The sequence below is a fragment of the Mesocricetus auratus genome, unplaced genomic scaffold (genome assembly GCF_017639785.1).
Source record: "Mesocricetus auratus isolate SY011 unplaced genomic scaffold, BCM_Maur_2.0 Super-Scaffold_100023, whole genome shotgun sequence".
Lineage (NCBI taxonomy): Eukaryota > Metazoa > Chordata > Mammalia > Rodentia > Cricetidae > Mesocricetus > Mesocricetus auratus.
In genome coordinates, this window is record NW_024429204.1 from 21,866,410 (window position 1) to 21,876,594 (window position 10,185).

The 10,185-nt window shown below is 48.9% G+C and overlaps 1 long non-coding RNA gene across 2 annotated transcripts; it reads left to right on the forward strand.

The window, feature by feature from the left end:
• Window positions 1–8,214: 8,214 nt before the first annotated feature.
• On the forward strand, window positions 8,215–9,523 carry LOC121133645. Of its 2 annotated transcripts, none has more exons than XR_005870572.1 (2): window positions 8,215–8,770; window positions 9,338–9,523. It is a non-coding gene; the product is annotated as an uncharacterized LOC121133645 (long non-coding RNA). The 2 variants fall into 2 exon arrangements; XR_005870571.1 differs by having other exon boundaries at window positions 9,374–9,523.
• Window positions 9,524–10,185: the final 662 nt, after the last annotated feature.

Below are 10,185 nucleotides of genomic sequence, written 5' to 3' on the forward strand. Positions count from 1 at the left end.
CCTCTGCCTCCCGAGTGCTGGGATTAAAGGAGTGCGCCACCACGCCCATCTCCCTCTCTGGTCTTACATACAATGACAAACAACAGATGACACAAATCTGTGTACCTCCATGACGTCCAGTTGAGGAGTCACGAGGCCGGAACTCCCAGGTTGGGGAACGAGAAGAGAGAGCTGCTTGCAGGAGGACCAGCCCTGGAGATGCACAGTGGGCCTTGTGGTGTTCTGGTGAGTCACCAGCATGGCCTGTGAGGAAAGCACCGAGACCAGGGAAAGAACCGCAGGAAGAGTCCGGGGAACAAACGCTGGACTTGGCTCCCCCCAGAACAGTTGCTTTCCCTACTTGTCAGAGAGGAAAGCTCTGTCATTCGTGGGTCACCTGGTGGAGTGGGCAAAGGGAACCCTGGAATACAGGATGCGATCCGCTCTCCCTCTCATTATTAACAATATTTACAGATGACCTCAAAGGCAGGAATAAGCAAACTGTGGAGGGCCGGCCTGTTAACAGTCACAGACACAGAGACTCTGCTGCAGCAACCACACTCTGCCAGTGTGGACACAAACACCCTTACACAGTGTCTGGATGGATGAGACACTGTTCCCTAAGTCCTGTAATCCCCAAAATCAGAAGGGTGGGCCTGGGGGAGCAGTTCAAGGCTGTCTTCTGCCACACGTCAAGTTCAAGACATAGGACAGTGTCTAAAAAGAAAAGAAAAGAAAAAGACAACATCTGATATCAAAGCAGAAATTCCAGGTATGCAAAGAAACAGAAAAATACAGTCCATGATGAGAAAAAAAATTCTGTAGAAATAGATCAGGAAGTAACACAAACTATAGAATTGTTCAACAAAGACATCAAGAAGCAGCTAATGAATGCAGACACTGTATGTGGAGAAAAATGTGGGGATGAGAGGAAATGCCATGGAGACAAAAAGGTGACTTATTTTCAAGTTTTAGAAAAAAAAGGATATTGATAATGAAAACGCCTGGGATGGATGTATTGGCTAGTTGTAATTGGAAGAGTCTCAGTGATGGAGTGTCTCCATCTGGTTGGCCCTCAGGCGCATCTGAAGAACATTACCTTGACTACATTGATTAAGGTGGAGCCACCCTTCCACTCCCATCCCAAGGCAGGCGATCCTGGATTCTGGAAGTGTGCAGAAAGCTGGCTGAGCAAGCAGCAATTTACCCTTCTCTGCTCTTGACTGTGGGTGTGGTGTGACTAGCTGCTTCAAGCTCCTGCCTGCTGCCTTGAATCCCTAGCTGTGATGGACTGTAATCTGGAACTGCGAGCCGGATAAACCCTTTATCTCTTGGGTTGCTTTCATGGGGCGTTTATCACAGCAACAGGAAAGGATGCTGGGGCCAGACAGATTAGCTCCCGGGGTAGAACCAGAAGGGAGTGGCACTACGGTGATTAAAATCTCCTCACTGGAACACAATGGAGAGGCCAGGGAAGACCAGCGCGCCACTGAACCATGGTGCACCAGGCAGCCTGCTGTATATAATTTGGATTTCCCAGAGAAGACAGAAAAAAAAAAGCACATGAAGAGATAAAATACAATATTTATTAAAGTGAGTACCAGATCTTACTGTTAAAATTCATCTCCTGCCGGGCGTTGGTGGCGCACGCCTTTAATCCCAGCACTCGGGAGGCAGAGGCAGGCGGATCTCTGTGAGTTCGAGGCCAGCCTGGTCTACAGAGCGAGTTCCAGGACAGTCTCCAAAACAATACAGAGAAACTCTGTCTCGAAAAACCAAAAAAATAAAAAATAAAAATCATCCTATCAAATCGCCTTCACGAGTGTTTCACTAACTGTATCTTCAATACAATATATTACCTTGTAAGCCTATGCCTTTAATATTTTTATTTTTAAACAGTATCTCGTGAAACTCAAACAGCTGCTCCCTCATGCTCCTGTCGCCATGCCTTCCCTGCCAGGATGTACTATACTCAGGAACTGTGAGCCAGGAGACAAAACAAAACAAACAAAAACCCCAAAACCTTTGTCCTTTAAATTGCATCTGTGATGAGGGATGCCTTGCTGTATGCTGTGAATGTATGTTTTTCTTATTGGTTGATGAATAAAGCTGTTTCTGCCAACAGGCAGGCAAGAGTCAGCCAGGTGGGAAATCCAAACAGGGATAGAGAGAGGTAGTAGCCAGAGTCAGGGAGACACCATGCAGCTTCTGAGGAAGCAAGAGACCTGGGCATCACTGGTAAGCCAAGACCACATGGAGATACACAGAGTAACAGAAATGGGATAATAACTAAGAGAGAGCTAGCCAATAAGAAGCCTGAGCCATCAGCCAAACAGTTTGTAATTAATATAATCTTCTGTGTGTTTATTTAGTACTCAATGGCTGCGGAACTGGGCAGGACAGAAACTTCTGTCTACATATTAGTTGGAGTACTTTGTCACACAAATAGGAAAAGAACTAAGAGAAGATGGGGTAGGGGAGATAAATGTTATGTGTATATGTTCTGTAACAGTTTCCTCTGAGATTAAAGCATTCCATCCTTGAGGAAAACCCTTACTCAGGAAGGTAAACAACTCAAAATAGCTTCAGGAAGTTCCTGAAACTGACCAGATTCACTGGGCTCCTCCCAGCCTGAGTGAGCAATAAAAGATGGGATTCCCTCTCCAATGAAAGGAGGCTGAGCAGCTGGGCGGTGGTGGTGCATGCCTTTAATCCCAGCACTCGGGAGGCAGAGGCAGGTGGATCTCTGTGAGTTTGAGACCAGCCTCTCCCCACCGTGTACACATCACCCTTGTGTGAATTCAGTAGGTATCACAGATATCAATACACGTGACTTTTATAAAGATTTAAGATGCACTAGGAGCCTGGCGGTGGTGGCACACGCCTTTAATCCCAGCACTCGGGAGGCAGAGGCAGGCGGATCTCTGTGAGTTTGAGACCTGTCTGGTCTACAAGAGTTAGTTCCAGGACAGCCTCCAAAGCCACAGAGAAACCCTGTCTCAAAAAAACTAAAAGAGAAAGGAGGGAGGGAAGGGGAGGGAGGGAAGGGGGAGGGAGGGAGGGGGAGGGGGAGGGAGGCTGACCTGCAAAGATTCTCAGGCAAGCCGAGCTGCGTAGCTGTAAGAGGAGAAAAGCTGCAGAGACCACTCTGAGACCTGACCTGCTGCCTGGAAGAAGCGGAAACCAACCAAGCTGCCTGGGTGAGGTGTAGACCAGAATAACTGGGAAAGGCCCGATCTCCAGCCTGTTGAGCTGTCTGCAGGCTCTGCAGTGTGCTCTGGGTCTCCTAACTTTTGTGAGCCGTCACCCATGCTGGGGTGGGCTTTGGTGATGCAGCTGTCTCCTGTAAGTGACCTCTCACCCATATTCCTATGAGTATCCCAATAAAACTCATTGCTTCATCAATATGCAACCACCAAATTAAATTTGGTGGTTAGTGTCTGTACTTGGGTCTGTGTGGGATCCCTACCTGGGGTGAACAGACATGTGTATTGCATCTCCCCAGGAAAATTGTTGTCACACAACAGTATATCCTTGGAAGACTACAGTTGGGCGATAGTGGCACATCCCTTTAATTCCAGCACTGGGGAGGCAGAGGCAGGCAGATCTGTGTGAGTTTGAGGCCAGCCTGGTCTACAGAGCGAGTTCCAGGACAGCCAGAGTTACACAGAGAAACCCTGTATCAGAAACTCCCCCAAAAAAATAAAATCAAAAGACTATACCAGAAGACTATGTAACTAACACTGGTAAGATTTCTCCCAGACCTGAAGTATCAAGGCACCAGTGAGAACCCCTCTGGCCCATTCTGCATTCATTAGTCCATTCATCCAGCAGCCCTAGGTGAAGATGAGGAAACCGATGCCAAGACAAGCATGTTGGCCAAGGTCAAGCAATAGGGTTGAGCTAGAGCACCCCCCCAAACACACACACACACACACACACACACACACACACACACACGCACGCACGCACGCACGCACGCACGCACGCACGCATGCATACTCTCTCTCCTCTAAAGCAGAAACAAGTATATTAAGGATATAGTAGAAGAAAACTATTTGGGTGGGACTGGCCACAGAACTAATATGGAAAACCGTTAAGGGAACTCCGTGCCCAGCAGCTCTAGGCTTTTCATAGAGGGCGTCCCCAGCCGCTTTGGACTATGTCCTTTTTTTTTTAATGGACTCCATCCATGGTGCCTTAGGAAGAGTCATAGGTGGTGAGGAATGGAAGACAGGAGAACACATCCCAGCCCCCTGCCCTGCATTTGCCAATAACTATCCCTCAGATCCTTGTGGAATCTTGTTTGTTTACTTATTTTGTTTGGGGTCTTGCTATGTAATCCAGGCTGGAAGTTCGATGCCCCTGCCTCAGCCTCTGGGCCTTCTGGACCGCCTCTTGGTTCTATGATTAACAGAGGGTAGATGTGAGGCTGTGTGCTTTAGGTTCCAAGCCACGTGTCTTGCTACAAGTGCCTGCTTTGTCATCTTTCAGACAAGAAACCGGACTTCTCCATCACTAAAGGGGAGAGAAGAGCTTACGCCATCGACACGATTCTTCCGCCAGATATCAGAGCAAAACCACAACTACTTGTCCAAGGTATTGTGGGACACCTGAAAGGGGAAGCATAGTCCCTAGTGTCACTTCACATCAGTCTACTGGGTTAGCACTGTCTTACAGAATAAGATCATCGGAATCTCTTCCCTTCCCTTCCTTCTCCCGCCCTCCACCGGCCGGCCTGTCTATCCCTGCCAGCCCTAGGACAGAGCTCTCAAGTGCCAGCTCTAGGGTAGACACAACATCCCAGGCCCTACGCTGAAAGGACTCCCTCATGGTCAGGCCCATAAACAGTGAGGCTTGCTCTCAGAGCAGTGTGAGAGGCACACGTTGCTGGATGTGGCCTTCCCTCCGCTGAGCTCTCGGTGCTCTGGCCTGCGCCTGTACCGCCTGCACTGGCCGTTCCAACTTGTGATTTCTTGTGGGTGTCGAGGCTTTCTCCTTCAGCTGTGACCTCCCATCTGAAGCACCAGCATCCCTCCAACGCATTACGATTTCTCAAAGTAAGATCCGGGTCTCAACGGGCCACCTGAAGTGCTGGCTACAAGGCAGAGGTACCCAGGCCCACCTTAGGGCCACTAGCCAGACTCTTGTGGGCAGGGCCCAGGGTTCTGCTTGCTATCGCATTTCCCAGATGACGTCACGGTGCACCTAAATGGGTTCGTGTTTGGTTGATAGAGCCACACAGGGCACGGATGTGTAGACAGACACAGCTTTCTAAACATATTACTTTTTAATCTACTTTATTTTTAATTAAAATATGATTATGTCATTTCCCTCCCTTTCCTCCCTCCAGCCTCTCCCATGCCCCCTCAATTAGTGGCCTCTTTTTCTTTAATATATATTTATTATATGCAGAAAGAAATGTATATTATATAAATATATTATAATAAATATTGAATATTATATATTAATGTGTATTTATTATATATATAAAATACTCTAAGTGAAAAGCTCAAAAAGGCTGTGCTAGTCAGGTCTATAGAGTGAAGCCCTGTTAAAAGAGAGATGGTAGGGCTGTGCGGTGGTGGCGCACGCCTTTAATCCCAACTCGAGAGGCAGAGGCCGGCGGATCTCTGTGAGTTCGAGGCCAGCCTGGTCTACAGAGTGAGTTCCAGGACAGCCTTCAAAACAATACAGAGAAAAACCCTGTCTTGAAAAACCAGAGAGAGGGAGAGGCGGGGGGTAGGCGAGTGGAGAGGTTGCCCAGTGGTGAGGAACACTTATTGCTCTTACAGAGGACCTGGGTTTGCTTGTGAGCGCCCACACCATGGCTTACAAGCATCTGTAATTCCATTTTCCAAGGATCTGACACCCTTTTCTGACCTCTGAGGGTACTAGGAGCACACGGTGTCCTCACATATGCAGGCAAAACACACACACACAAAATAGAATCTTTTCTTGTTGTTTTGAGACAAGGTCTGGCTGAGTAGCCATGGCTGGACTGGAACTCACAGAGATCCCCCTGCCTCCCCTGTGCTGGAATGAAAAGTGTGTACCACCAGCCCCAGCCAATAATCTGGTTTTTTTTTAAGTGCTTTAGATAAATATGAAGTATTCCATCCTTTAAAGCCTATATTTTTTATTTAATTTTGTTTTTTTATATTTATTTTTGGTTTTTCGAGACAGGGTTTCTCTGTGGCTTTGGAGGCTGTCCTGGAACTCGCTCTGTAGACCAGGCTGGCCTCGAACTCACAGAGATCCTCCTGCCTCTGCCTCCCAAGTGCTGGGATCAAAAGCTACTTTTTCTTTTCTTCTTTCTTATGAGTTGAAGACTCCATCCCAATTTGGTTGATGGAGCCCTCTTGGCTATGTAAGACTTCACTGTAGCCAGGCGTGGTGGAATACGCCTTTAATCTTAGCACTGAAGAGGCAGAGACAAGGAGATCTCTGTGAGTTCAAAGACAGCCTGGTCTACAAAGTGAGTTCCACGTCAGCCAGGACTGTTACACAGACAAACCCTGTCATGTAAAATAAACAAACCAAAAAAAAAAACAAAACAAAACAGATGTCCCTGTCTGGCTCCGGCTTGATGGTCCTCTTGGCAACATCTTTCCCTGTCTGTCTCTGGGCCCGGGCTTGACGGACATCTCAGTGAAAACAAACCAGCACAGACAAAACCGCCTCTCACAGCAACCTGGCTCTCCTGCCTGGTGGGAGTGTGAACAGTGTTCCCTTTTGAGTGTGAGTGGCTCCCGCCCATGTGTGAACACTTAGGGATACTGAGGTAGGAGGCTGAGCCTGGATGGAGGGATCGTACCACGGCCACAGGCCTCGAAGCCCACATCTTCTGGTTCCTGCTCCAGCGTGATGTCAGGAGCCACTGTCCCTGCTGCCTTCCCAGGTGTCACGCCTTCCCTGACATGGGATGCAGACAACAATTCCTGATTTAATTTGTTGCCAAGCGAAGCCTTCTTCCCTCGTGTCAGTGATGAGAAAAGGGACTACTTACTGCTCGGGGTGTCTCGGGGTGTCTTTGGTGTCTTGGGGTATCGTCTCCGGGTGTCTCGGGGTGTGATGGAGCCCTCCTCCAGTCACCCCCCCCCCCGGAGTGAGGCTCATCTAACACTTCAGTGTGCGAGCTGAGATGTCGAAGACCGTGCTTCCGAAATGCCAGCCATTTCAGTGTTGTCGTCAGTTTGTCACCATGTGTGTCTTAGTCACTTCATTGTTTTCAATGCCATTAACTAGTTCGCTTTTTTAACGCCTTCTCCTAAATAATAATGCACATGAAGTCAATACTTTCCTTTTAACTTCTTTTTTTGGGGGTCGGGGTCTTAGTGTATCTAGCTTTGCCTCAAATTCATTTTGTAAACAAAACTGACCTTAAACGTTTTGTTTGTTTGTTTCTTTGAGTCTTTTTTTTTCTTTAAGGCAGACTTTCTCTGTGTAACAGTCCTGGCTGTCTCTAGAACTCACTCTGTAGACCAGGCTGGCCTCGAACTGAGATCCACTCTCTGCCTCCCAAATGCTGGGACTAAAGGTGTGTGCGCCTCCACCACAGGGCCAACCTTGAACGTCTGATCCTCCTGCCTCAAACACCCCCCTCCAAGTGCTAGGCTTACGAGTGAGGGCCGCCACAGTTGGTTTGTGGAGCGCTAGGCGGAACCCAGGGCTTTCTGAATGCTAGGCAAGCACTCTCCCAAGGTCTAGCTCCAGTCTGGCCTTTCTGAGGCAGGTAACAGCATCCTGGCTGTCTCTCTAGGACTCTTGCAGGGGTAGGAGTCCAAGCCTTCCCCACTCACCAGGGCTCTCCCACAACCCTCCCCTCACATTCTACCTGGCACTGAAACAGTCCCTTGCTGATGCCACTCGGGAGGAAGCTTTGGCTAGCCATCAAGGTGTACTAGCCCGCCCACCGTGGCCAGCATTTCAGCACTGACTTCCACAAAGAGTGGTTTGTGCTGACCAACTCCTCTGAGTTTCATATGAGAAGTGTAAGCTGGCCACATGCCTTGTTGGGGAGCCCAGCACTGCCCACCCTGGGCCATAGTTGTGAGTTTCAGACCCCCTCCCAATCGGTAAACACGAGCTCACCAGTATGTCCCTAATCTGCCTTGTTGAAGTAGGCGACATCCCATGCCAGCCTCTGGCACTTCACAAAGAAAAGACAGCTTGAGTCCTGGGAGCCCTTGCTGGCAACAGATCTGTTTTCCCCGTGGCTCTGTTTGCCTTTGAAGTAACGTATGACTTGTATCGGGCCACATGTTGAAGGAGGATGTTTAATGCCAGCCAAAGAAAACAAGCTAAGGTGTGCTGACAGCTGCTGCTGGCTTATGATTCACCCGAGGGCAAACTGAAACCAGGCGAATTTCAAGGGGCTGCCACCGAGGATGCCTCCAATCCACAGATGGGCTGTTCCCTGTGGGACCTGGGACCGCAGCATGCTCCCAGCTCTCTGGAGACGAACGCTGGGAAGCAAGGTTTGAGGAAGTAGAGTGTTCTTGGAACAGCTGGACATCCAGAGGACAGTGCCAGTTTCTCTTTCTGACTGGCAGTGACCTGAGGTGGCTTCCATTAGCTTCTCACCCCAGAGCTTTCAGCTGCCAGTGGACGGGTGGTCCTCTGCTTACCTCTTGGAACTGTATCCAGGATGAATGAAACGTGGTTCAGAGTCAGGGCTGGATGTCGGGAGGACAGCTTGTGAAGATGGGTGGAGCCCTACCGTGTTTTCAAACAGCAGGCATCCCCACCTGAGCTCACAGAGGACCCACGTGCGGAAGACTATTGCAAGGTTCCAGCCTGCTTCAAAGTGGGATAACTTGGGGGTGGGCAGGGAGGAATCGGGACTGGAGTAAAGTGCTGCTGTGATTTAAAAAGTGGCATGGGAGAGAAAGACGCCATGCAAGAGAGCTCAATTGGAGGGGCTTTTAATTAGGGGAAAGGGGGTGGGTAAAAGAGAGGGGGAGACCAACCTCTGGGGACAGGAGAGACAGAAGAGAGAGAGACAGAGACAGAGACACAGAGAGACGGAGAGACGGAGAGACAGAGACAGAGAGACAGAGACAGAAGGGGTGGGCAGGGCCTTCTAAAAGGGACCATCATGAATGTGCACAGGCAGTGCTCTTAGTGGCTGCAGCAGAGGGCGCATCCTGTCAGAACCCCTAGGGCAGGTCAGTACGCATGCCTGAATGCTAACAGTCTGACTTGGACATTAATTCAGTGCCCCCCAAAGATGCATAAGCTGCAGTCTAGGTCCCCGCAGTGGCTCCCTGGGAAAAGGCGCAGTTTTTTAAGGGCTGGGCCTGGAGGGAGGACTTCAGCACTTAGAGGAAACTGTGAGTGTCCTGTCTCTTCCCAGCTTCCTGTTCCAAGACATGATTTCTTCCTTCTGCAGTTGTCCACGATGAGGTGACACAGCCAAGAGGAGAAGAGAGGATCCATTCTGTGTACACTTTTAGTGTTGAGAACTGAACTGAAAGAACTTCTTTGCCTTATAAAGTAGCTTGTCTGAGGTATTTTGTTATGGTAAAGACAAATGAATGCATGGGCTCATTTTGTATTCTAAATGTGCACGCTCTTGCTTTCAACTTGATCGTTTTCAAGATAATCGTGAAAGGTCGAATCATGTTTCCAGGTCAGCGAAATCTTTCCGGATACAGTACTCAGGAAATATTTTATGGTTTGACTTGGCAATGAAAAGGGACTGATTTTGAGAGGTAGAAGTGGCAATGTAAGCCCAGGAGCTGCTTGTAGGGGACAAAAAGGATTGGAAGGGCAAAGTTCAAATAAATGAGAGCACAGTTTCTTCTTGGGGATTCCAGCAGCAGGACCCAGGAATGACACTGAACACACATTTTTCTGAGTCTTCAGGGTCTGCAGAAATATTGTGTCACTTGGCTCATTTAGGAAACAATGGGCAGCAGAAATCCCAGAACTCTGGAGGCAGAGGCAGGCGGATCTCTGTGAGTTTGAGGCCAGCCTGGTCTACAGAGAGAGTTCCAGGACAGCCAGGCCTATTACACAGAGAAACCCTGTGTTAGAGATGGGGGAGAAGAGAAGAGATAAGTAAAAGGACCCGGGGACAGATAAGTCACAGAAAATCTAGAAGGAAGATGTGCTGAGAGATGCAATAAAATTTTCTAATCTTAAAAGGACACTGTGAGCCGGGCGTTGGTGGCGCGCGCCTTTAATCCCAGCACTCGGGAG